Raw genomic sequence first — 27,863 nt, forward strand, 5'->3', positions numbered from 1 at the left:
AAAAAAAATAGCAGCATTTTGAAATTTAATTAATTTAATATTTGTGTTAAATATATAAAATTTAATTTATTTGTAGTCTTTATGCTTTTATATTCGGTGAATATTCAAAATCGATTTTCTCGAAAATGAAGCTTCGAATTAAAAAATTTTATTTTCATTTTTCGATTTGTTTCTGCGTGTAGATTCGCCCTCTTTTACTTTGTACTACTGTTGGTGAGACACCCTGTATATATTATTGTTATTTTATAATTATAAAATCTATAATCACAATACTGTGTTTCTAAAAATTTTGAAATTTTGCTAATTTATTTATTATAACATTATTTATTAGACATTGACTTTCAATTTTTCTTGAGAAACCTAACTCTGTATACTGAAAAAATTTGGCAGTATTGGTTAATGTAAGATCAAATTTTATCTATTATTATTTGTTTGTTGCAGGAGCTGCCACGACTGTCGTTGAAGAGGGTGAGTAACGAATAATTAAATTTTACTTATATTATATATTTACTAAATTACACCAGTATATATTATTTATTTTTAACTGTCATTTTGGTAATTAAATTCGCGCTGGATTTCCACTTTATTTTATTAATTAAATGCACTAGTGTGTAAAGTGGGAAGAAATTTTGTTGTAAATGTACCTAATCAAAATAGCCTACCCTGTAGACTATGTTCAAACTCTGAAAGATAATTATTCCATAAAATACATGTGATATTCCCTGATTTGACTGAAGTGTAAATTCCAATTAGGGATGAGTATAATAAAGTTAGGCTATATGCTAACTTATATCTCAATTTATTTTTAAATTTAATTAAAGAATGTAAATTAGTATAATATTTGACTTCAAATAGTATTAATACTGATCAAGCTGATTCATTTTATATTTTTTAATATAAAATGTAATTGTACTGTAACTATTGGTAATAGGTATTGCAGTATATATATATGACTGTATACACTGCATTCTCTATTGCTATAGTCTATTGATATTTGTATCAGTATCTGATTTATTCACTAAATTATTCAGTTTTATTAAAATTTGATCAGTCAGTGAATAGATAGAAATAGGTATTGTCTATTGAAATTAGGTATTGCAGTGTATAAATGGCTATATACACTGTAATTGTACTATAAATATTCAGATAATTTGATAAAAATAACGTGCACTTTTATTAGGACAAAACGTAATTGTATGTATCTACGTATTTTTATTCAGAAATTTTAATTATTATTATCTTTTTATAGTATATCAAGTATATATTGCAGATTGGTAGTTCTAGTATTAAACTAGTAGTTTCTGATATTTTAGGAAAAAGGTTCATTATTATAAATTAGGTTAATTATTTTAATATTCACAACAAATCCATTTCCTTTCCATTAAACATTTTCAAACTTCTTAAATTCATAATAAAATACAAATTGTTTTCATTGTTCGTTTGTATTTATTCTATATTTAATATTTGTCTAGAATTATGGTTTCATACCAAGTTTAAATTTTATTAAGCATCAAACGAACCTATTTTTCTTTTATCAAACATTTCCACACTTTCCCAAACATCTTCTGCAGTTCATAGTAAAATATATATAAATATTTTTCACTCTTCTTCTGTGCCTTTTCTGTATTTGACATTTGATTAGAATTATTATCTTTTCCCAAGTTCAAACTTTAATCGACCATCATCGAATTTATTTTCTTTCTATCAAACGTTTTAGTACACTGTAAAACACATTCTGCGATAAAAATTGCATTCAAATTCAGACCCCTCTTATCATTTTAATCTGTTTATTCTATATTTAACATTGACCTAATCGGACATCATTTCATACCAAATTCAAATCTTTATCAACCATCATTAAACGATTTAACACTCTTTAAAACACTTACCATAATAAAATTTACAATAAAGTAGAAATTTTTCTTCGTTTTTCTCTATTTTATATTTACCATTTATACAACCACATACCATTTCAAACTAAATCAAACCCCAATCAACCACTATGAAACGTATTTTTCTCTCATCAGATAGTTCAATACTCTAAAATAATTGCCAAAATAAAATTTGCTATATAATACAGACTTTTCTGTTCGTTTCTTCCCTATTTATTCTATATCTACCATTTATCCAACCACACACCATTTCAAACTAAATCAAACCCCAATCAATCACTATGAAACCTATTTTTCTCCCTTTAAATGGTTCAGTGCTCTCTAAAACACTTCCCACAATAATATTTGCTATATAATACAGACTTCTCCCTTGTTTGGGAGTTTGGTTTGTTTCTCCCAATTTATTCTACATTTATCATTTATCCAATCACACACCATTTCAAACCATATCAAACTCAAATCAATTATTTTGAAACCTATTTTTCTCCCTTTAAATGGTTCAGTGCTCTCTAAAACACTTCCCACAATAATATTTGCTATATAGTACAGACTTCTCCCTTATTTGGGAGTTTGGTTTGTTTCTCCCAATTTATTCTACATTTATCATTTATCCAATCACACACTAATACAGACTTCTCCCTTGTTTGGGAGTTTGGTTTGTTTCTCCCAATTTATTCTACATTTATCATTTATCCAATCACACACCATTTCAAACCATATCAAACTCAAATCAATTATTTTGAAACCTATTTTTCTCTCTAAAGGTGCTCTCTAAAAGTATACTTTACTCCTATATAAGCATACTTTCTAAAAGCATACTTCCCAAAATAAAATTTGTTATATAATAAGTATTTTGGTAAGTATGCTTTTAGAGAATATTTGTTATATAATAAGTATTTTGAGAAGTATACTTTTAGAGTACACTTTACTACTATATAAGTATACTCTCTAAAATCCACTTCCCAAAATAAAATTTGCTACATAATACAGACTTCTCGCTTTGTTTCTCCCAATTTATTCTACATTTACCATTCACCTAATCACACATCGCTTCAAACCAAATCAAACCTCAACCAATTCTAAATCATCCCTCCCACCAAACATTGCAATCTCACTCAACCTATACCCTATCCCATCCTCATCCTGACCCTCCCCAATCCTCCTCCAAAAACCCACCTAACCACTGAATCTCACCCCAAATTCACCCTCGTGACCACGCTCATGTTATCACGGTGCACTGATAAGACACAAAATAAAACAAAACGCTGGAATTCAGGTTCAGACGAATACCATTTTACTTCTAGTAGATTCGAATATTTATAATAAAATTTTAGCCAGTGGGGGAGTTCTTGATACTGATCTGTCATGTGTTTTGGAGGTACCTATATGTCAAAATACTGTCAAAGCTTGACTGATTCACTTGGACTGTGTCAAGGCTCTGGAACTCTTGGCTGTATATCTATGAAAGCGTCACAGGAGCACCGTTTAAGCCCCCTGTGTACGTTTATTGATTTGGCGAGTTAGGCTGCGTCGCGCTCCCATATTTCACCCTTGTCTCTCTGTCGATCTCGTCGATTCACGTTTCGCAGATGTTCATTACCACCGAGCTACAGCGTTCGGCGAAAAGTGGTCGCACTGTGGCTGCATATAAAGTACCTAACTTGTTCCACGGCTGTATCGCGCAACTATCCATTTAATACCTGTAAGTGGGCAAATTAATGCACGTTAAGATGATTTACACAACCGTCAATTAGCCGAGCGATGAAAATGCCGTAGCATGCTGAACGCGATCGACCGGACCAGCTACTGCGTCGGTTCCTCCACGGAGATCGGCGCAGCAGCAGCGCGTTTTCCTTCGTTCTTATCTCTCCGGCGTGCACGAAAGGCACGCTTGGAGATTCCGATCACGTATCGGCGTCCGATACCTGTAGGCCTCGCGAAAGTTTTCGAAACAGGAGAAAAAGGGGAACGAGAGGAGGAAGAAAAGAAGGAAAAGGACGGATCCGGGGGGAAGGGCGAGGGGAAATGGGACGATGGACACTGGGTGTCGGGCAGAAGCGACATGTCCGCGGTCGTAACTCAGGAACAGGTTTCGCTTTTTGCTGGAAGGTCTTTTGGCGCGTGATCGGTGACGTTTATATCTGCATCGCCGCGGACGTGCCGCGATATTTATGAAATCTTCCCGTGGATACACGTCGAAGTCGGGGTTATTAACGCTGATAGATGCGCGCCGATTAAATGTTAATTGAATTAGGGCAGGAAAGCCTCGTTCCTGGCCATGGTCTGATTGATCGACGCTGGGAAGCCCCTTTAATTCCGACAATTTGTGACAAAGTTCAAGCAGGGAAACAATTTTGTTGGGTTCTTGCGAATTTAATGTCGCTCTGTTCTCCTGTGGTTTAATTATTGCGTGATTTATGGCGACCATTTTGTGTTGTTGGATTTAATAGTAATTCTACTCTGACTTAACCGAGCGTTTTTAAAATTTTCATTCGAAATTTTGCACTTTATTTTGTGGGATTGAGTGCAGCTGGGATAGAGCTTTGCTCTTTTTATTAATAGTATTTATTATATATGGATGTAATACGATTCGCAATTCTCTTGTGGAACTATTGTTAGTGGTGAATGAAATTTAATAACAATAAGAAGAATTATTTATTTAATTACAAAGATTGTCAGACACGAATATTGGGGTGAAATGTAATTATTTTATCACTATCACGTGCTCACACGTTTTCTTTCTATTAATACTCAATTGCAAATGGCAAATGCTGAATCACTCTCCTTTTTTTCTTTCTTCTTTCATACGTTACATTAACATACACAAGTCACACAACACCTCAATCGTTACACGCATACTCATTTATCATAATAACCTGAATTCGTTAGATATTTCCATCCCATGCATACTTGTTCCACTCATTCCAATACTATATACTTAAAAATCTATGTAACCATTGCCACAACTATCAATAGCAATTCTGTTATGACACATTGGTACCAGAAAGTCCGATTAATTCTGTCAATTTTTGACAAAATTGAAGCAGGGGAAATGATTTCGCCGGATTTTTACGAATTTTCTGTCACTCTGTTGCCACGTGGTTTAATTATGGCGTGACTCCTAACGGCCATTTTGTGTTGTTGGATTTAATAGTAAATTTACTGAGGCCTAACCGAGCGTTTTTAAAATTTTCATTCGAAATTTTGCAATTGATTTTGTGGGAATGAGTGCAGCTGGGATAGAACTTTCCCTTTCTATTAATAATATTTATTATATATTAGATATAATATAATTCGCGACTCTCTTGCAGAACTGTCAATAGGAACTCTGTTATGACACGGATATTGGCGCTGAAAAGTCCAATTAATTTTGTCAATTCGTGACTAAATTGAAGCAGGGGAAACGATTTCGCCAGATTCTTGCGAATTTTCTGTCACTCTGTTCTCATGTGGTTTAATTATGGCGTGACTCCTAACGGCCATTTTGTGTTGTTGTATTTAATAGTAATTCTACTGTGGCCTAACTCAATCGTTTTAAATTCATTTTCATTTGAAATTCCGCATTTGATGTAGGAATTGTAGGAATAGGTGCAATTGGGATAGAGCTTCCCCCTTTTACTTAATAACATTTATTGTACATGAGATATAATGCAATTCGGAATACATCAGCAGTGCGAAGACGTCTCAGAGAACTGATGTGTGATCCAGGAGGACAGTGACTTAACGCGTAAACGTTCTTTCTAATTGTAAGTGGATGGCTACGAGAGAACAGATTTTCGCTTAATAAGTACTTTTCTTCTAGAATAATCAAGAACTTGTTGATTATTTTCGTTCTTATTGTGAATTTATGCTTCGAGTTGTTTGTTGTTGATAATAAATTTGATAATTTATATATTTTCTATAAACCAGAATTGCATTCGTATTTACATAGGACAATTTTCCGTGATACGTATATGTATGTGAAAATATTTTCATTTCCTCTGTATTTTATGGTTTAAATGAAGCATTACGCGAAAAGCAGGAAGAGATCTGAGTGTTCTTGGTCCTGAGAACTGAGTCCTGTCTTCTGAATCCTATATTTCGAGCGTTGAATTCTAAGATCGGAGTTCAGAGTTTTACATTATGAGTTCTAAATTCTAAATTCTGAATTCTGAGTTCTAAATTCTCAGTTTTAAGTTCTAAGTTCTAAGTTCTAAGTTTTCAGTTCTGAGTTCTGAGTCCTAAATTCTAAGTTCTGAGTTCTAATTTCTCAATTTTAAGTTCTGAATTTTGAATTCTGTGTTTCGAGTTCTGAGTTCTGAGTTCTGAGTTCCGATTTCGGTGTCCTACTATATTTTAGAGCACTGTGATTAGTAGAGAACTTGTATAGTATTCAATGTGTATAGTATTCAAAAGTTGATTGTGATACCTATGTGCACCCTATGAAAGAACACATACAAAATTGACAATACTTAATAGAACTAGATATTTTTCCCTAACTCCATACAAATGATAGAACTTGCAAACAGTTCTCCAGAAACCATGATTTATTATTACTCCATGCACCAGGCACTTGACCCACATGGTACCAAGCATCTATGTCCCATCGCGCTATACCTATAGTACAAAGTCAACAATATAATATATTTCCTATAATAATCTATAATAATCATACCAATGAAATATGAGAGGATTGCAGGAAAGTTTTGGAAGCTTCGATTAAAGGCTTTGGACATTTCTTTAACGCTGTATTAAAATTAACAAATAACGCAAAATTCACAACACTTAATAGGACTAGATATTTTTCCGTACCTCCATACAAATGACAGAACTTGCAAACATTTATTATTACCCCATGCACCAGGCACTTGACGCACATGGTACCAAGCATCTATGTCCCATAGCGCTATACCTATAGTACAAAGTCAACAATATGATATTTTTCCTATAATAATCTATAATAATCATACCAATCAAATATGAGAGGACTGCAGGAAAGTCTTGGAAGCTTCGATTAAAGGCTTTGGACATTTCTTTAACGCTTTATTAAAATTAACAAATAACGTCTCCGTTCGTGCGACTGTCGTTATTTATATATTGCCGCTCGTCAGTTGTTGTTATTTCGTCGGTACAATGTTTTCCACAGCTACTCATCGACCCTCACCAAGTCTTACAGAAACAATATCTCACGATTTAACCCAGAAAGACTATAATAACCCCCATAAAACCCAATAAATTGTAATATCTTCTACTTCGCTCATAGCAACCCAATCATTCTCTTTTCCATCACATCTCAACTCAGAAACTTCCAACATCACCTAATATTCGCTTACCGATAACTCGTTCCGCTGAACAGGTGACAACCAGTATCTCCTCTATCAGACACCTTCGCTAACTCCATTTTCACGCGATCCCGAAAGAATTTTCACGAAAGTCCGTCATAAGCGTCAGAGCCTTACGCAAGCGGACCAATTCTCCGTTACCACGGGGTCAGACAGGCAGGCGCGCGTAATTGCTTCTTGACCCGGTTCCACTGGCAATTATCGCCGCGTAAACACAGGATGCCGGATGAATGGTAAGATCGGCGCAGAAACGGGCGTGTTGCCGCGTGGCGCGCCATTACGGGCGCGGCGCGCGCCGATCAAAGGGACTGCGCAGCACAGGTGGCGCTGTCGCGACGCGCGCGCCACCCGCGGCAGTCCGCTTCCGCTGAAGGCAATTTCCGTTGCCTTTTGTCGGCCGCGGGACCGCGTTGAAAGCTGCCGAGGTCGCGGCTCGTACACGCGTCCTCGATCACTCGCCTCGTTTTACGTAATGGTGCACTCGCGTTTCGAGTCGCGAACGAGGTGGGTCCGTTGATGCGGATGTTCTCGATAATTCTTTTGAACGTTCAGTTCAATCGAGAAATTGAAATTATCGGAAGTGTTGCACCGCGTGGATGTAGATGAGCTCCACGCGGAGGGGGGCAGCGATGGTATACTCGTGTTGCCCCTTTTCTCAGTGTGCCGAATCTTTACGGGACACTGAGCACTTAGGTGTTGTAATAAAGCATAGTTTGACTTGGTTGTATTTACACTTCGTTCCACGATTATGATTTGTTTATGTGCGATTGGTGTGTGTGCTGTATGGTCTCCGCCTCTGCTATTTTTCGTCTTGTCATCCGTCTTTCGATTTCTGTCTTCTCGTTTTCTCCCAAATACCGTCTTACGTCCTCGACTCCTCGATACCGTCTCACGTCTTCGAGTTCTAGTTCACGTCTGATGTGTCTTGTCTGAACTCCAAAACCGTCTGATGTTTTCTGCGTGAATTCTCGCTAACGTCGTCTGATGTGTTCTGTTTGATTTCTCCGAACGGTCTTACGTCTTCGACTTCTCATCATTGTCTGATGTCTTGTTTTATAATTTGTTGATCCTCAAGAAGGACGACGAGGCGCGTCTTCCAAGTATTATTGCCGTCGCAATAGGAAGCATTATTCGAAATAAAAATGGAGATGTGTGTTACGGTGGATCGTAATTTTTCCTTTCCAATTCGCAATGCTCTCTTATATACTCTCCGACATCTCTCTCTCTCTCTCTCTCTCTCTCTCTTTCTCTCTTTTTCTCTTTCTCTCTCTCTCCAGTCATACCGTATACAAAACACCTAGCCCTTATCACAATACACATAACGTAACATGAACTTATATATGGCATGTATAACATATACTTAAAACTAAAATTCTTCGATGCAAACATCACTATGCGTGGCTGAAAAGAAGTCACCTGAGAAGCTTGTAACACCGAATCCCTACCAACCCAACCATTCTAACGTCATGGCAGAAGTAGAGTAAGGATTTTGCAGAAATTTTTATCAATAATCCGACAACACTTTGAATACTTCTTACTATTGAAAGTTATTCAAGGATATTGTACAAAGGTGTTAAAAACCTTCGAATTACATATATGAAGAATTTCAAGTGTCCATGTATCAAGAAATTAAGAAAAAAGTCTAGCCTAAAACAAAGATTTTGTGCACTAGCATTTTTGTTTAAAAATTTTTATTTCTACTTGCTGTTTTCACCACGAAAATATTTTTTAACTCTTTCGTTGTATATTAATTAAAAATTATAATAATATAGAGTTATAACATGCAGAAAACTATAGCGAACAATTTTCCTTCCTTCTGCACATTTCTTTTCAATCACTGCGTTTAAATTAACTATATATACTTATGTGTATTTTAATTAACCATAATTTATAATTAATTTTATTAATATATTAATATTACATAATTAAATTGATACGTCGATATTATATAATTAAATGTGTATATTAATATTATATAATTGAATTAATTTACCAATATTATATAATTAATTTAATACACCAATATTATACAGTTAAATGAATATAGTAATATTATATAATTAAATTAATACACCAATATTATACAGTTGAATGAATATAGTAGTATTATATAATTGAATTAATATACTAATATTATATCATTAAATGAATACATTAATATTATATAATCAAATGAATATGTTAATATTACATAATTAAATTAATACGTCAATATTATATAATTAAATGTGTACATTAATATTATATAATTAAATGTGTATATTAATATTATATAATTGAATCAATATACCAATATTAAATAATTGAATTAATATACCAATATTATATAATTAAATTAATACCCCAATATTATATAATTAAATGGATATATTTGTATTATGTAATTTAATTAACATATCAATATTATAAAATGAAATGAATATATCAATATTATATAATTAAATTAATATATCAATATTATATAATTTAATGAGTATATTAATATTATGTAATTAATTAATATATTAATATCATGTAATTAAATTAATAGATCAATATTTATTATTTAAATGATTTTATTAATATCATATAATCAATTAATATATTAATATCTTGTAATTGAATTAATATATCAATATTGTATAATTAAATTAATATATCAATATTATATAATTGAATTAATATATCAATATCGTAATTAAATTAGTATATCAATATCATATAATAAAATTAATATATTAATATCATGTAATTAGTGCAATATATCAATATTGTATAATTAAATTAATAGATCAATATTATTTAATTACACGAATATATTAGCACTGTATAAATAAATTGACATAATAATTATATATAACTATGTTTTTAATTAACTATATATATGTATTTGATATTTACTACAATACATATATCCATATTTAGAGAACCATCTCATATATTCCAATGTAAATCTTCTCCCCTACTCATACTCTCTACCATCTATACTCTGCTATTATTATCCTATACTCCATTCTCTATACTCTGTCCCCACGAAGACCTCGTTTATAGACACAACCTCTCCCTTACGTCCAAGCTCAAGGGATGTTCCTTGTACTTCGTACTTGCCTGTTACATCCGAACCTAAGTCACTGATCGGATGTTTTTAAAACCGAGTGTACCACTTCATTCCCCTAGTCTTATACAAATACAAACATTACCACTAGAAACATCCATCTACCAATCACCAAATCACTTCACTCCACCAATCATAATCAAACATTTCCTACCAACACCTTCACCTCAAATCTCATCCATCCTTCAATTCCATCCATTTTTCCAATCATATACCATCACTGTTCCAAAAACATCGTGTCACGAAACCAATATTAATAATTTAACACATAAAAATTATAAAATTATCTTCTAGTACCCTTAAATTGGGGAGTGCATGTTAGCTAACAGACCAAGTTCCTACACTTTAGAAAGCACATCTATCCTCCAATTACATTAAATATACCGCCATAGTTCCAGAAGTACATCCTCGCAAAGACCCTATGAATGATTTATCACTGCAGATAAAATTATCTAGTAATACCGTCGAATGAGAGTCCACGTTGGCCGATAGACTAGGTTCCTGGGGGAAACACAGGGAACTAATCAATACCCACTTGACGACCAGTCCACCTTGCCTCTATGATCTCCTGCTATAGCGTCGCGACGCTTGCCGACGCAAGCTTCGAAAGCTCACCTTGGAGACACCTCTGCGCGCATACCACGCGTCTTCATGCGACCCTGGTCGAACAGCGAAGGTGGAAAGCTCCCCTAACTTTCGGGATGGGTAACACGTGAGCACGGGCAGACGAAAACCGTGGCTGGATTGGAGGAAACGTGACTGTTCGTAAAAATTTCTGCGACTTATTTTCAGCCACGTTATTTATTTCTTTTTTCCATCAGTGGTTTGGCCAGGTGGTGAGTGAAGCGAGGAGAGATTAGGGTTGGAAAGTTTTCGTGTTTACGTACTCGTAGTGTCTTTTTTCCAGTTTTTCCAGGATGAGAGGAAAAGTGTCGGAGGAGGGATCGAGGGATTGTATGTAGTGGAAGATAGGTCGGTGAGGCGGGTTTAGTGTGAGTGGATGTTAGGTGAGCTTGTAGACGAGGAAAATTGTCGGGCGATGCTAGGTTTTTCCGATATTAGGTTTTCATGATTTTCTTCCTGGAGTTTGGAATACTGCGGTCTGTGTGCTCTGGCCTTCGTGGTGGTGAACTGTATGTTTATGTGTATTTCCAAGTATGTAATATTGAGTTAATGTAATAAATTGGTGATGAGGTGCTGATAGTTATTAATTATTTATGACAAATTTTTTAACGAAAAATTAATCGTGAGGTTGAAGATATTATAAACTATATTTTTATTAATTTAAATTATATTGTGGTGAAAATTTAAACTGGGGATTTCTTAGCATATTATCAAATTGTTAATATTAAAGTGTAATAATTGAACAAGTAAATTTTCTTGATTTAAGAATAAATTTTAAATTACTGTTTTATTGGTACATTTTGCATAGAAGGATACAAATACTGGTCGGATTTAAGCAGTATTGCTCGACATAATGATTGAAATGATTGCATGTATGGAACAATTGAAATAATAAAAATTAGAAAATTTGTATTATTACTGAGGAGTATATTTATAATAATATATTCTAACCGGTAATCAATTATTATAATTATTATTTGATGAACAAAATTTTATATTTCCCAGACCATTCTGCACATACCTACATGAAAAATAACAATAGGAGTATTACAATACTTAAAATCTATCTTTCATATAAAAAATATAAAAATTTAAATATTGGGTATCAATAAATCCTCCAGAAACCACCATGTCAGCCCCTTACTTCCCCATAGAAATTCAAACTCCATCTATCTCTTCACTATGCATCTAAATTATATCCAATCTCTTATTATACTCTCAAATGTCTATGTACATTTTCTCACTTCACCTCATGTCCCATAAAAATTTAAATTTCCATTGATAAGCCACATCCAGCTTCCACCATAATCTTAAATCATATCCAATGCTTCACTATACTCTGAAAAATCCATATACATTCCTTTGTCTTACTTCATCCTTCATGAATATTTAAATTTTCATTAATAAGGTACATACAACTTCTCACTATACTCTTAAATCATATTTGAGTCTCTCTATACTCTCAGAAAGCCAAAGATATTCTTTCATTTCACCCCACCATCCATAAAAATTTAAATTTCCACTGAAAAGCAGATTAAACTGCTCATTATATTCTTAAACGACATTCAATTCTTCATTATAGTCCTAAGAAACTGTGTATTCATACTCTCATGTGACTTCACCTCCCATAGAATCTCAAAGCTCCATCGATAAGCTACATCCAACTCTCCACCATACAACTAAACTACATCCAATTTCTTATTATACTTTTAAAAGTACATATGTATATCCTCATTTTACCTCATCTGTCATAAAAATTAAAATTTCCATTGATAATGTATGTCCAACTTCTCACCATACTCTCAGGGTCCCATATCTGTCCTTTTATTTTACCTCACCTCTCATAAAAATTTAAATGTTCATTGATAAGGTACACCTAAGTCCTCGCCATACTCTTAAATCACGTCTAATCTTTCACTATACCTCCAGAAACCCACATCTATCCTCCCATTTCACCTCACTTCCCATAAAAATTTAAATTTTCATTGATAAGGTACACCTAAGTCCTCTCCATACTCTTAAATCACTCTAATTCTTTACTACATTCCTAGAAACCCATATCTATCCTCGCATTTCACCTCACTTCCCATAAAAATTTAAATTTTCATTGAAAAGCACATTAAACTGCTCATTATATTCCTAAACGACATCCAATTCTTCATTATTGAATTCATGCTGTACCTGTATTCATACTCTCATCTCACCTCACCCCATTTCTCATAAAAATTTAAATCTCTATTGATAATGTACACTCAATTCCACACCATACTCTTAAATCACATCTAATCCTTTATTACAGGGTTTCCTAGAAACCCATATCTATCTTCTCATTTCACCTCACCTCCCATAAAAATTTAAATCTCCATTAATAAGGTACACCTAAGTCCTAACTATACTTTTAAATCACATCTAATACTTCACTATACTCCCAAGAACTCATATCTATCTTCCCATTTGATCTCACCTCCCATAAAAATTTAAATCTCCATTGATAAGATACTCCCAACTCCACACCATACTCTTAAATCACATTTAACTCTTCCCTGTACTCCCAGAAACCCATATTCACCCTCTCATCTCACCCCATCCCTCACGGAAATTTACACATCCATTGATAAACCACCCCAACTCCTCGCCACCCTCCAAGACACATCTAAGCCTTCACCACCTGCTCGGAAATCCATATTCAGCCGTGATTTCCCCACACCCACCACCCCACGCCACTGACCTCGCGGAAATTCCAGTCTACCCACTCGCCGCCCCAGCTATGCAACGCGCACACTCTCTGATGATGGGCGTTCCTATCTGCCGCCACCCTGGGTGTTCCCTCCAACCAAGCTTCCGTCTAAAATTAACCCCGCGAGGCGTCGCGACGCCGGCAAGCTCCAGCCCTATTCTACTCCCCTGCTGTAATTCCTCGCCGTAACGACGCTCGTCGCGACGCTTCATAGGAACCTCCAAGGATCCTTCCGGCGACTGTTGTTCTCCTGGCTGTGGAGGACGTCGCAGCGCGGCCTCTGACAACGTTCATCTGCTTCTCCACCTGGTCCACCCTGATGGAAAGCTTCCTGGAACGTGGAAAGCTCGATGGAAAGCCCACTGGCCGGCCATCGAGCTCCATTGGCCTCGTGCTGGCCTGATCCGGTGGTACGTCAGACGACGTCTTCCGATTGACGGGTAGCCTCGTCAGACGTCGTTGAGACTGACGTCTGCGTCCAGCTGGCTCATGCTTCCCTGATACACCGTCGCGAGCCTAGGGCGCCGTTGAGCTTTCTCAGGGGCGCTTTCTCCGTGGCGTGCTTCTTCGAGTGCTTCTGACTAGGATCCTAGGGTTCTAGGGGAATCGATGGCTCCGGCAGCGGATGCAGCTTCTTGTCCTTTCGCTGTCTCCTCGTTGTAAGAACTCTGGCTGTCGCCAGGGTCGAACGTATTGATCCAGGGGTTTTTGTTTTGGCAATTTTTTCGAAGTGTTTCGCGGGATATAGGGCTGCTAGGGAATCGGTGGTTGTGCTAGTGCGTGTGCTCGTTGTGTCTGTTGAAAATATTGATCCGGCTTTGTTGCGATTGCGGCCTGAATGGTCGTGAGTGCTGGCGGGATTTTGAACGGAGCGCTGCATTTTGGGGAGGTTGCGATTGTTTATTGGGGCACGTGATTGGTTAAATGGCTGTCGGTGTGAGTGATTGGATTAATTAGCTGATGATGAGTGGCCGGATTATGCGCTGGGACGTTGCATGTATGATTAGTGCTGTGTTGGATATTGTTATATTTTTATTCTTGTTTGTTGCATTTTGTTAATTGATTTGATTGGTTAAATCATTATGAGCGAATTATGCTTGGGGAGATTGGAAATAGGATTAGGGTTGCGTGTGGGAGATTATTGTTTTATTTTATGCCTTGACTTTTGTATTTTTGTGTTTATTTAGTTGATGGTGGTTTAATAGTTTATGTTTGTTGATTAATATTTCGCGTTTGGGTAAAGAAATTAGATCTGAAGTTATTTGCATAATTTTCTCTGGTGATGGGAGGTTTTGAAATCGGTGGCTGTCATATGGAGTGCTACTTCTACTTAATCCGTATGCTTATACTGCAGACTAATAGGAAATTTATTTTAAATAATAGTTGTGAATTAATTATTTTAAATTATGTTAATTATTATTTAACAAGTAATGTATTCCAATTATTATAGTATTTTTTATTTGGTAAACTAAGTAATAAATTATAGAATTTATATATTAATTATTTGAGGATATAAGGTTTATTTATTAATAGGAATTTGTTTTCAAAATGACACTCATTGAGAGTATGTATTGTTCAGTAGGTGTAAGAATAATCATAATGATAGTGTAATTGAAAGACAGTATTAATACGAGTATTTACACTGCATATAATAAAAGCAGCTATTCTCATCAAAATGAAGTAACAAATAACAAATAATTTACGTGATAGAAACAATTGTCGTATTTCAAAACACCGATTGTATTATATAATACATTAAATAAATAAATTTTTAATCAGTCGACTAATAATAAAATAAACTGAATTAATTTCGATTAAAGTATCACACCGTACAATAGTAATGAAATTCCAACAATAATTAATTGATAATTTCTACTATAATTGTCACCAAAAAACAATATATATAAATAACAAATAATTTGAACATCATGGTAAAAGTATACAGATATACAATATAATATATATGAGTATAAAATAAATATAAATATTTATATGTATATAAAAAATAAATAATATAATGTAGGATGTAATATAATATTGATAATATAAAAATATATATATCCAAATAAATTAATTTTGTTAATATTATTTTTCCTAATGAATTATCATATATGCAATAATTTAAATAAATAATACAATAATATAGTATACTTATATCATATATATATTATAAATTTCATTTTGATAACATTAATTTTCCCAATGAATTTTCTTATTTCCAATAATTTAAATAAATAATATAGTGTATGATATAATACAATATTGTTAATATAATAATATATATAAATATCCAAATAAATTTAATTTCATCAACATTAGCTTTCCCAAAGAATTATCCTGCTTCCCATAATTTAAATGAATAATATAATATATAATATAACGTGATATTGATAATATAGAAAAATAGGTTCATAAATAAATATCCAAATAAATTTAATTTTGTCAACATTAGCTTTTCTAAAGAATTTTCCTATTTCCAATAATTTAAATAAATAATATAATATATAGTGGAATATAATATTGATAATATAGAAAAATATGTTCATAAATAAATATCCAAATAAATTTAATTTTGTCAACATTAACTTTTTCCTATTTCCAATAATTTAAATAAATAATATAATATATAATATTGATGATATAATAACATATACATAAATATCCAAATAAATTTAATTTCGACAGCAATAGCTTTCTCAAACAATTTTCATGTTTCCACTAATCCCAGAAAAGACACGTTCATTCACACGTACACATACACACTCACTTCCACTAGCTCACGGACGACCTCTGACCTAGTTAAACTGGGAATTCCGTCTGGCCACCACCACCTCCATCCAGCCAAGGTCTTCCCACACCCACTGAATTCTACTACCCTGGTGCAGCGTCGCGACGCCCGAGGACTGGCGCCACGACGCTACGGCGTCGACCGGCACCGCGACGCGTGCACCTCGAGCTCCGACGCGTTCCTGGCAGCCGGTTCGCGAAACTCGTCGTGACCGAGCCGCGACAAGCGGTGAGCGACAGGTGGGCAGCTCTCATCGGGATCATCGACACGTCTGTCCCTCGAAGCGTCGCGACGTCACCCGTCCATCGTCGCGTGAGCGACGTGGCCTCCTGGCGACGTCCTGCGGGTCGAGGGGCGCCGGCACACCTGTGCGACGTCGGTTACGCAGGTCGAGAGACGAGCTGGCGCCGCACCAGGCGCCCATCATGAGACGTCGGCGTCCCGACGCCCCAACCCCTCCTCCAGGAACGTATCACGTAAATCTGCACCCCGATTAAGATTTCGTTCGTTTCGTCGTGGTACCTTAAATCTAATTTTCAACGTCGTTCTGATTTTTCGATTCTTCTGATTTTTCCAAATTTTCGTCCTTTTTTAATTTTTCATTTTTCCAATTTTTCAGTCTTTTCGATATTTTCACGCAAATCTGGGTTCCGATTAAAATTTCGTTCATCTTTGGTACCTTAAATCTAATTTTGTACGTCTGTCCGATTTTTCGATTCTTTTGATTTTTTCAAATTCCCGTCTTTTTTAAATTTGTATTTTTTTTCAATTTTTCAGTCTTTTCGATATTTTCACGCAAATCTGGGTTCCGATTAAAATTTCGTTCATCCTTGGTACCTTAAATGTAATTTTGTACGTCTGTCCGATTTTTCGATTCTTTTGATTTTTCCAAATTTTCGTCTTTTTTAATTTCTATTTTTTCCAATTTTTTGGTTCTTTAGATATTTTCGATTTGTTTGTTTTCTCGATTCGAATGTGAGATTCTTATTGAAAGTTTTAGTTTTATTTAGAGAAAATTTGCGTTTAAATATTAATTTTCCATATTTTATTTTCTATTTTCTTATTGGTTTTTTAAATTTTATTTTGAAGGTATTTTGTATTCATTAATGGAAATGGTTGATAGGGTTTGAGGAAGATCGATATGGATTTGTTAATGTGTCTTATTTAAAGGGAATCTGTGGCAAGAAATTAAATGTGTATTTCTTTTCTATTTTATTTATTTTAATTTGGAAATTCTTCTTTGGTTGAGTAGAGATAAAAGGGTTCCAAGATATATGGTTTATTATAATTTGTATTGGTTAAATTAATTTTGAAAGTAGCATTTTGCTTTTAATTGACATTTTTTAATTTCGTATCTAGAAAAAGGTATTTCATGTGTAACATTTGATTGTTAATTATTAAATAAGTCTATGGAAATTGAGACTCTTATTTTGTTTAAAATTCGCGACAATGGGGGAATATTGTATAAGCGAATTTTCCATTTTTATTCGTTAGATTGATAATTAATTTTATATTCGATAATTTTTATTGCTGTTCATTTTTTAAGGCAGTTCATTCATTCTTATACGATTAAAAATAGTTTTCAAGTAAAAGAGTAATAGAATAAAAAGATATAATTATAAAAATTCTTATCTTATCTTTATCTAAAATTTAAAATTATTATCTTTGTATTTATTTAAAAGTTAGTATAATTTATTTGATATTAATGCTTAATTATCAGTTCTCAAATATTAAAACTAGTTTCCATGTATAAGCGTAATAGGATAAAAAGGTACAATTATAAAAATTCTTATCTTATCTTTATCTAAAATTTAAAATTATTATCTTTGTATTTATTTAAAAATTAGTATAATTTATTTTATATTAATGTTTAATTATCAGTTCTCAAATATTAAAAATAATTTCCAAGTAAAAGAGTAATAGAATAAAAAGGTACAATCATAAAATTCTTATCTTATCTTTATCTAAAATTTATAATTATTATCTTTGTATTTATTTAAAAGTTAGTATAATTTATTTTATATTAATGCTTAATTATCAGTTCTCAAATATTAAAACTAGTTTCCATGTAAAAGAGTAATAGAATAAAAAGATATAATTATAAAAATTTTTATCTTATCTTTATCTGTTTAAAATTATTATATTTGTATGTATATAATAATTAGTATAATTTATTTTATAATGATGTTTAATTATCAGTTCTCAGATATTCTCGAATACCTTTGGACAATTATTTCAAGCTTTTCTCGTGGTAAGGGCGTAGAACGTTATTGATGGATTAGCTGTATGAGACTTGCGCAGCATTTCCAATCGAAGCCAACATTTTTGCCATTGGCGTCGTTCGTAAGAATTTTTTACCAGGGTTGTATGAAACACATCAGGGTGCATATAGTAACTAGGTATTGAAAGAATTGTTCTATCGTTCAGAGAAGCCTTATGAGATCCTGCCTTTCTGTCAGAACAAAGGATAAAGAAGGCAGTAGAATAAGAACGCTGTGGACAGACGGAACGCAATAGCCGACTCCCTCTATCACTTGAATACGGCCACGACCTAACCCAAGTATACCGTAATTCACAATTCGCTTGAATTTATATAAAGTTTTACCTAATATATGATTTAAATATCGTATATTTTATATGATCAATGAATTATTAAAATTATTATTAATCATTATCGTTTTAAATACTATTTTATTAAATGCTGCTAATTTATTATTTAAAATTAGTAAAATTGTTTAGTGTAGGTAAAGGGAAGAATGTAGAAATAAATATGTAAATAAATTTGAATAAAAATTAAGAATAAATGAAAATTAAATTCTTCTTAAATTAATACTCTTTATAATACTCATTGAGATTTGCTGTTTGATATTGCAGTTAGAATTTACACTTGTATTTGTTTGTATTTCATTATTAATTTAGTAATAATTAAATTAATAGTTTATTTTAATTTACTTATTAATTTTTATTTGATTTATACTTATAATATAAAGAATATCTTAAGTTTCATGGGGATTTAATATTTCATGTGATATTTTAATGTGGTTTTATTTCACGAGTCGAATTATTTCAAACAATATTCTGGTATAGGTCGATGTCTATTTTACCCAACAGAGTAGTTTAACAAATTTGCCAGAAATATTTCTTATTCTGCCAAATAATTTCTAAAAATTCTCAATGCTTCGTTCACTCACCTTTGCATTACACATATTCTATTTAAAGTAGCATATATACGTATATATAACAGACCCAGAAGTAGCAATTATAGTAATTTTTCCATTTAATATTCTATTCTCGTCCACCATAAACTATAAACTCAATCGTCAATTATATTTTATAATTTAATTAATACCATTTATACTAATTCTTTTATTCTCCTGCATTTAAAATTCGTCATCAAGTATATTTAATTGTCTCATCAGTACCAATTATAATTATTTCTGTACCTAAACCTATCAAATATATTTACTTATTCATTATTCAATATTTTATTTCTAGTCATCATAAACTTCACCAATAAATTATGCATTATGCTTCTAATCAATTGAACCAATCCATTTTTACCTGAACATTTTATTATTATAAAAAGTTCTTCTTCATCTTACACTTGGACATAGACCATCTGATTCTCACAAAATTAACCCTTTGCACTCGAGAGGTGAGCTTCAGTCACCATTTCATAAAATTTGGAAAATCGATATTAATTAATATATCAAATCTAATGCAATGTAACAATGTGCGAGGTATCGAAATCAAATAATTCTACAATTCTATTATTATACAATTCTTTATTTACTCTCAAAAAAGTATCGTTAATTTTTTACTAGAAACTCTTTGAATTTCTATTCTTCTCTATCCAAAAAATCGTCGAGTGCAGAGGGTTAAATTAATACAAACTAGAGAATCTTTGAATTTCTATTCTTCTCTATCCAAAAAATCGTCGAGTGCAGAGGGTTAAATTAATACAAGGCTCACAACCCAGTTTTACCTTCACTGATCAATACACGCCTTAAGATAGCAAATTGAAGCACTCCAATATTTACAATCAAACACCATCTCCACTCACAACCACATATTCTAATATAGTCTATCTAATTTTCATCAAATTAAACCAGTCTCACCTTCATTTGTCAATACACAATCCAATAATTCATCTCACCCCGTGTCTACTAAATTAAAACAACGCAACATTCCCAATCCAGTCTCACCAATACTTGTCAACACACATCTCAGCACAATCCATTCCACGTTATACCCATTAAATTAGGGCAATTCGATATTCATGACCTAACCCAACCACCCTATCTCTACTCACTAATACACAGCTCAAGACAGGCTATCTCATTACCACGAAATTAAACCAATACAATACTCTCAATCCAGTCTCACCTTCACTCGTTAACACTTTAATGGCCGCTCGTGCAACATGTGCGTGATAGCCGAAACAACTGTTATCTCTTGTCTAAAGATGAGTAGGAGTTCAAAGATTTTCTGCTATAAATCTGGCGATACTTTTTCGAACAGTAAATAAAATATTGTACAATAATAGAATTATAGAATTATTTCACTTGGATACTTCGCACACTATTAAATTACATTAAATTTGATATATTAATTAATATCGATCTTCCAAATTTTATGAAATGACTGAAGCTCACCTCTCGAGTGCAAAGGGCTAATAGGCTTCTGGTCGGTAAAGTGTTAAGTCAATTCACCCAAAATCCGATACATCTATTATATAATAATGTGAAATAATAAACAGTGACATCGGCTTCGACTTGGTCGTTTAGGATGATACCTAGTGTGCGTACGAACGGATGAGATATTTATGACTGGGTCGAGTGATTGATGTATGAAAAGAGAGAGTTTTGACTTTAAGTAAGGGTGCAAGGGTACGGGCGAGGCAGATTGCGTGTAGTCGAGACGTAGTAAATAGAGGATCGTGTGTTTGAGAGTTAGAATTGAGAGAAATCTAGTGTAATATATTAATTAAATAAACCTGTTTTATTATTAAAAGGGAGTTGTTCTTTATTAAAATCTCGGTCTGCATAGGACTAGTTTAACTAGAAATCCTACAATAATATTATAATATTAATCCGATAAGCTATCGGTCGGTAAAGTGTTAAGTCAATTCACCCAAAATCCGATATTACTTCCCTGCACCCTAAATGCTTTGACATCCTTTCTGAAATTCCAACAACACATATAAAACCAACACTCACAGAGAGAACATTTGTTTCATTTCTCCCCAATATTCCTAGATTCCAACTGGAAAATAGCCTGTCTTCACGATTCTCTTATAAACCTTGGAAATATCAACCTCAGGGCTCATTTAGACACAACGAGTTCCGGAGATTTAACGTGCGGTGCCTTCCCCTAGGAATTACTAGATCTACACGGCTCCCATAGGCGTGGGATTGAAATACGCTGAATCAACGCGTCACGTATGCGTTGCATATAGAACACAAACAGAACTACCAATTCGACGCATTCGATTTTATTGACATTTTCGACTAATATCGTGGTGAGCAAACTTTTCTGCATAAATAAGGAGGAAAGATTCTATTGGTTTGCTATAGCCATTGCAGTCCAATAGAATCTGATTAGAAAGTTCGATTTTATTGACATTTTCGACTAATATCGTGGTGAGCAAACTTTTCTGCATAAATAAGGAGGAAGTATGCAAGCCCCATTTGTCACCCTTGGTGGAGTCAGGACCTTTCTAAACCCCTACTCATTTAAGTACACCAAAATTGGATACTCCATGTTTCATCCCGGAGAGCGTGTTTGTAACCCGATTTTTATTCCAAGGCTTACACTTTTAACAGACCTAACGGTTAACAATATATTTTATATCGCGACTGCAATTCCGGAGGATAGATGTGCCTCACCGCCGTTCTAGCGGATCAAGTTGTAAAGGTAAAGGCGAGAGTTTAGGAATTTTTACAAGTGCCAGACTCGACAGATGGGACCCACGTGTGACAGACCCAACGAGCGACGGACGGACACCACTTATAAATCGCGTCATTGACCATCAAAAATCGGCTCCTTGACAGTTTCCTACTCCTCAGCCAAAGGTCCTTCCGTCACACCCTCTGTCCAATTAAAACTCCTTACTTTTCCACCGCGAACGTTTATTTTGCCCGATCAGAACTAAACTGGAGAGAACACCGGACAGGACACGACGAGGCACGACATAGATCAAATTCGAGAAATCGGTTCGTCTTCGACACCGATCCTTGAAACATCTTACTTACACGTATAAACGCGTGTTCGAAACGGTACTCCGTCCAACGTCTCCGTTATAACTATTCTATACTTTTCTATAAATAAACGCTCTCTTTTATCAACACGCACTTCGGGATCCTTATTATTGCAACTAGTCACGCGATATTAATTTGATAAGCGTTCTAGGACACCGAAGGGATTCGATAAATAGAACGCTACACTCCATATGTACCGAAACCTTGCTCACCCTCTATCACCTCATTAACACGTAGCTCAAAAAATCCAAGCACGCGAATCCTCTCAGGATACACTTCCACCCCCAGTGGGCACCCCGAAGCCCAAACCAGGGGTGTCGTTCGGGGCGTGTCACTGCGCTCTATCAGGAGAGCACGCGGGAGTTTCATCGAACGAGCTGCCAATAATAAAACGTAACGAAAGCCGCGGTCGACGAGGAGCGGATCGGCGCGGGTGGAAGCGGGACAGCGCGCGGAACACGCTCGCGATCTGCCCCGCGGCGTACACGCGAGTAGCATGCATCCGCGAGCGCGTATTGGTTCGCGTTTCGACGGCATAACCGCGGTCTCCTTATCGGGGGTGGCGGATCACTGCTCGGACACTTGGCGATCGGAAATTGGACGCCGGCCGGCCGACGCCTTGTCGTGGTTAAGGAAAAAGAGAGAAGCGTCCAGCCGGCCAGGGAGCTTCCCGTAAGACGAAGCATCCAGGCGGTTGCTTGCGAGCAGCCCCCGTTATCCGGCTGCCAGGAGTCTAAGCCTGGTCGCCGGCGTCGGGTCGCCGCGAGACCGGCCACCGAAAAAGCGCGGGCGTCGCGACGCTTTATCGGGAGAGCAGCAAGCCGAGCACGTCGCCTCGCGAGGACCTAGGTGGGGGTTGCGGCAGAAATAGACGCGTATTTTCGGCGCGCCAGGTTTGGGAGACACGAGGAAGAGATTGGCTGCTTTTGTTTCTCCGTGACTACTATACTATTTTTGGACCGGTTGCGTGATGAGGTTAAGGATCGTTCATATTTGACTCGTTCACTGCGTAAATCCATTGACTTCGCTGGTTGACAAATTTTGAATTTCACCCTTTGCACTCGACGATTTTTGGTTAACGCGTTGAGTGCGGCGCCGATTTCGCTATACTTTCCGCTCAGGCGGCAGCTAGTGAGCACTTGAGGCCGAGTGCTCAAGTATACCGAAGGGTATGAGCAGAAGATTACTTTGTTCCACTTTGTCGTTTGGACTGTGAGAATGGTACAGCCTATGCACAAATATACAAATTATAAACAGAAGATAACGGGGTGGGGAATGCCAGAAAGGCAAAAAGGCGATCACCAAGAAACGATCAGTCGAAAAAAGCCACGGAAGTGTAAAGATTTACTTTAGCAGAGGGAATTAAATTTTTACGATATATTAATTGTCATTGATAATTTAACCCTTGACAATGCCAGTCTTACGCACCGATGATGATCAAACGAAAAATTCGCTGTCAGTCCCTAGGGATTAAAGTGTTAAAGAGGAATAGGAATTCGAAGATTTTCCGATACAAAGTTGACGATATTTTTCTGAGCAGTGAATAAGAATATGATATTAACCCTTTGCACTCGAGAGACCCCTTTCAGTCGCCATTTGATAAAATTTCGAAGCTCGATATTGATTAACCCTGTATGGACCCGTGCAACTTTCAAGTTACATGCTAATGTATGGATATTTTATTAAATACTGCATTCAACGTTATCGTCTTCATCACTCCAGTTCGCGATTTTTCTTTCGATATATTTATAATTATTTTTACAATACCTCCCGTGGTTCCATTCTTAAAAATTCTATTTCTTTTTCATTTACCGGTTATTCGAGCGTGATAGGTTAGGTCCTCTATGGCCCTCTATGACCTTTTCTCCACAAGATGGCGTGGAAAATTATCTATTGCGCATTATCTTAACACAATAGTACAAACTTTGTTAATTGAAACTTTCAATGTGAATTCGTTATAATAAAATTGTCAAAATTGCTGTTGATTTTATGTTACATACAATTCTTATAGTCGAGAAAAATATATATATTCGGCTCATAGAGGGTTAATATATCAAATATAAAATAATGTAACAGTGTGCGAGGTATCGAAATGAATTAATTCTGCGTGTTAATTATTATACGATTTCTTAGTTACTGTTCAAAAAATATCGTCAGCCTTATAGCAGAAATTTCTTCATCTCGTGCCCTTCTTTAGTCAAAAAATCGTCGAGTGCAAAGGGTTAACACGTAGAATTATTTCATTTAGATACTTCCTACGCCGTTACATTATCTGAAATTTGATATGTTAATTAATATCGAGCTTCGAAATTTTATCAAATGGCGACTGAAGGGCGCCTCTCGAGCACAAAGGGTTTAAAAGGTATGACTGTATCTTGATTTGACACTTAAATTTAAAGTTTCTCGAAATGTGGAGATAATCGATTTCTGCAGTGAATGGGTCATTTATTGGAGATGCGGGAGCTGCAGTGTGTGGATTTGTCGAGTTTGTTGTCTTTGAAAGAGTTCGAAATTGGGTAGAGCGAGAGAATTTTAGGATTATGGGTATAATTTTGTAATATTTTTGTTTTATTGGTTTTGACGAGGTTAAGGATCGTTCATATTTATTGAACGAGCGAATGGATTTGTCGAGTTTGTTGTCTTTCACATGAATTGGAAGTTGAGCGGAGTGAGAGGATTTTGGGATTGCGTGAATAATTTTGCAATATTCTTTATCACTATTGTTTTATTGGATTTGATGAGGTTAAGCGTTAGTCATATTTATTGGAACTGCAGGAGCTTGCAGCAAATCGATTTGTCGTGTTTATCTTTGAATGAGTTGGAAATTAGGTAGAATGAGAGAATTTTAGGATTACGTTTATAATTTTGCAATATTTTTGTTTTATTGATTTTGATGAAATTAAGGATTATTTATATTTATTGCAGCAGCGAGAGCTTGCAGCGAATGGATTTGTCGAGTTTTTCTTCGAATGAGTTGGAAATTCGGTACAGTCACAGAATTTTAGAATTATGGGTATAGTTTTGCAATATTTTTGTTTTATTGGGTTTAATGAGATTAAGTATTATTTATATTTATTGCAGCAGCGAGAGCTTGCAGCGAATGGATTTGTTGACTTGCAGCAAATGGATTTGTCGAGTTTATCTTCGAATGAGTTGGAAATTAGGTAGAATGAGAGAATTTTAGGATTGCGTTTATAATTTTGCAATATTTTTATTTTATTGATTTTGATGAAATTAAGGATTATTTATATTTATTGCAGCAGCGAGAACTTGCAGCGAATGGATTTGTCGAATTTGTTATCTTTGAGATGAATTGGAAGTTGTGTGGAGTGAGAAACTTTAAGGAATTGCGCGAATAATTTTGCAATATTTTTGTTTTATTGATTTTGATGAGGTTAAGGATCATTTATATTTATTGGAACAGTGGGCAGGTGCAGTGAGTGGATTTGTCGAGTTTGTTATCTTTTTGGATCAGTTGTAAATTGAGTGGATTGAGAGGATTTTAGAATTGCGTGAGTAATTTTGCAATATTTTTTTTATTTTTGTGTTATTGGATTTGATGAGATTAAGGATTGTTCATGTTTATCAAATCAGTGAGAGTTTCTAGCTATTTATAGCAGATTTATCAAGCTTGTTGCCTTTGAGGTGAGTTGGAGATTGCGTGAATAATTTTATAATATTTTTGTTTTATTGCATTAGGTTACTAAAAATTAGATTAAGAATTGTTTATAGTCAATTTATCGATTTATTGCCTTTCAGGGAGTTGGAGGTTGCGTGAGTAATTTTGCAATATTTTATTTTGATCTTTGTTTTATCGAATTAAATGAGATTAAGGATTCGTTCGTATTTATTAAAGCAACGAGAGTTTCTAACGATTTATAATGAATTTATTAAGTTTGTTGTCTTTGGGGTGAGTTAAAGGTTGGGTGAAGTGAAAAGATTTTATGGTTTCGTGAATAATTTTGTAATATTCATTTTTTTATTTTTGTTCCCTTGGATTACATGAGGTAAAAATCGTTCATATTTATTAAAGTCGTGGAAATTTGTAGCAAGTTGATTTATCGAGTTTGAGATGAGTTAGGGGTCGAGTATAGTGCTGAAATTCACAATATTTCTTCTTTTTCTTTTTCAAGTTTTATCTTGTAGATCACCCTCGACATTTTTCATAAATTTTGACGATTTAGAAATATTATGGAATTTTTTAGTAAATAATTGTGTTCTGATATTCCGAGTTCCTCCTTGGATTATTTATTTTTATTTTTATTTATTATAATTTTAATTACTTATTCCCGAATTGTGAATTTTTCATGGAAATTTTTCTAGTTTTATAAAATTTAGAAACGCTATAATTTCTTCACTTATTCTCCTTTTTTGATTTATTATGTCTTCGTTGGAAATAGGAATGGTATACATATACAGATTTCAGTGAGAACGAATCTTTTTCCATTGTAAATTATATATACTGTCTCAGAATAATATTTTGCATTAACTATAATAATTTGTGTATAAATAAAAAGCATGGAAATTTATATTGCGTTTGAAATTTGAGAAGATATTTGGAAAGTCAAGTAGATAATAGATTTATATGAATAAAATAATTTTATATTCGTGTTTAACTCGTATGACTTCAATTCTTCAAGCATCTTCACCAATGTGAACGAGGCTTTAAAGACGGGAAGTTAGAATTAGTTCTTCTTTTCTTCGGAATTAAAGATATGTAATTTTTATAGAAAGAGAGAGAGAAGAATGATACAAGAAGAAAACAGGCTCAGAAATACCACATTATTCGTTATAAAATATAGTCGAATTTTCAATCGTATTTAAACTAAGAATTTTTTAATTTTAGATTTCAAGAATTTTTTATTCTGCCACAAATTTTTCTAAATTTCATTTATCACGTAATCGATATAAATAAAAATTGATGAAGATTAAAAGAATAATGCAATCATCGAAACAAAGTCTATTTTTTATTTCACCATGAGTTGTGCGAAATTTTATTTACCACTAAATTGATATAAATAAACAAGTAATATTAGAAAAATTATGCAATCACGAAAACAATTTAAAGCTATTTCTGATTTATTTCTATCGTAGGTGTGACAGTAAATTTTATTATAATTTTACTATTATTTAATACTTAAATTATT

At 34.2% G+C, this 27,863-nt stretch overlaps 1 protein-coding gene across 1 annotated transcript in view; it reads left to right on the top strand.

Annotated features, from left to right (window-relative positions):
- Nucleotides 1-27,863, top strand: part of LOC108550918 (tubulin polyglutamylase TTLL4) — a 275,795-nt gene that overhangs the window by 92,219 nt on the left and 155,713 nt on the right. The window contains exon 2 of the mRNA XM_017904836.1: nucleotides 442-468. The gene's annotated coding sequence lies outside the window, so the exon portion shown is untranslated. The remainder of the gene's footprint in view (nucleotides 1-441; nucleotides 469-27,863) is intronic.

The sequence above is a fragment of the Eufriesea mexicana genome, unplaced genomic scaffold (assembly GCF_001483705.2).
Source record: "Eufriesea mexicana isolate 0111107269 unplaced genomic scaffold, ASM148370v2 scaffold3442, whole genome shotgun sequence".
NCBI lineage: Eukaryota > Metazoa > Arthropoda > Insecta > Hymenoptera > Apidae > Eufriesea > Eufriesea mexicana.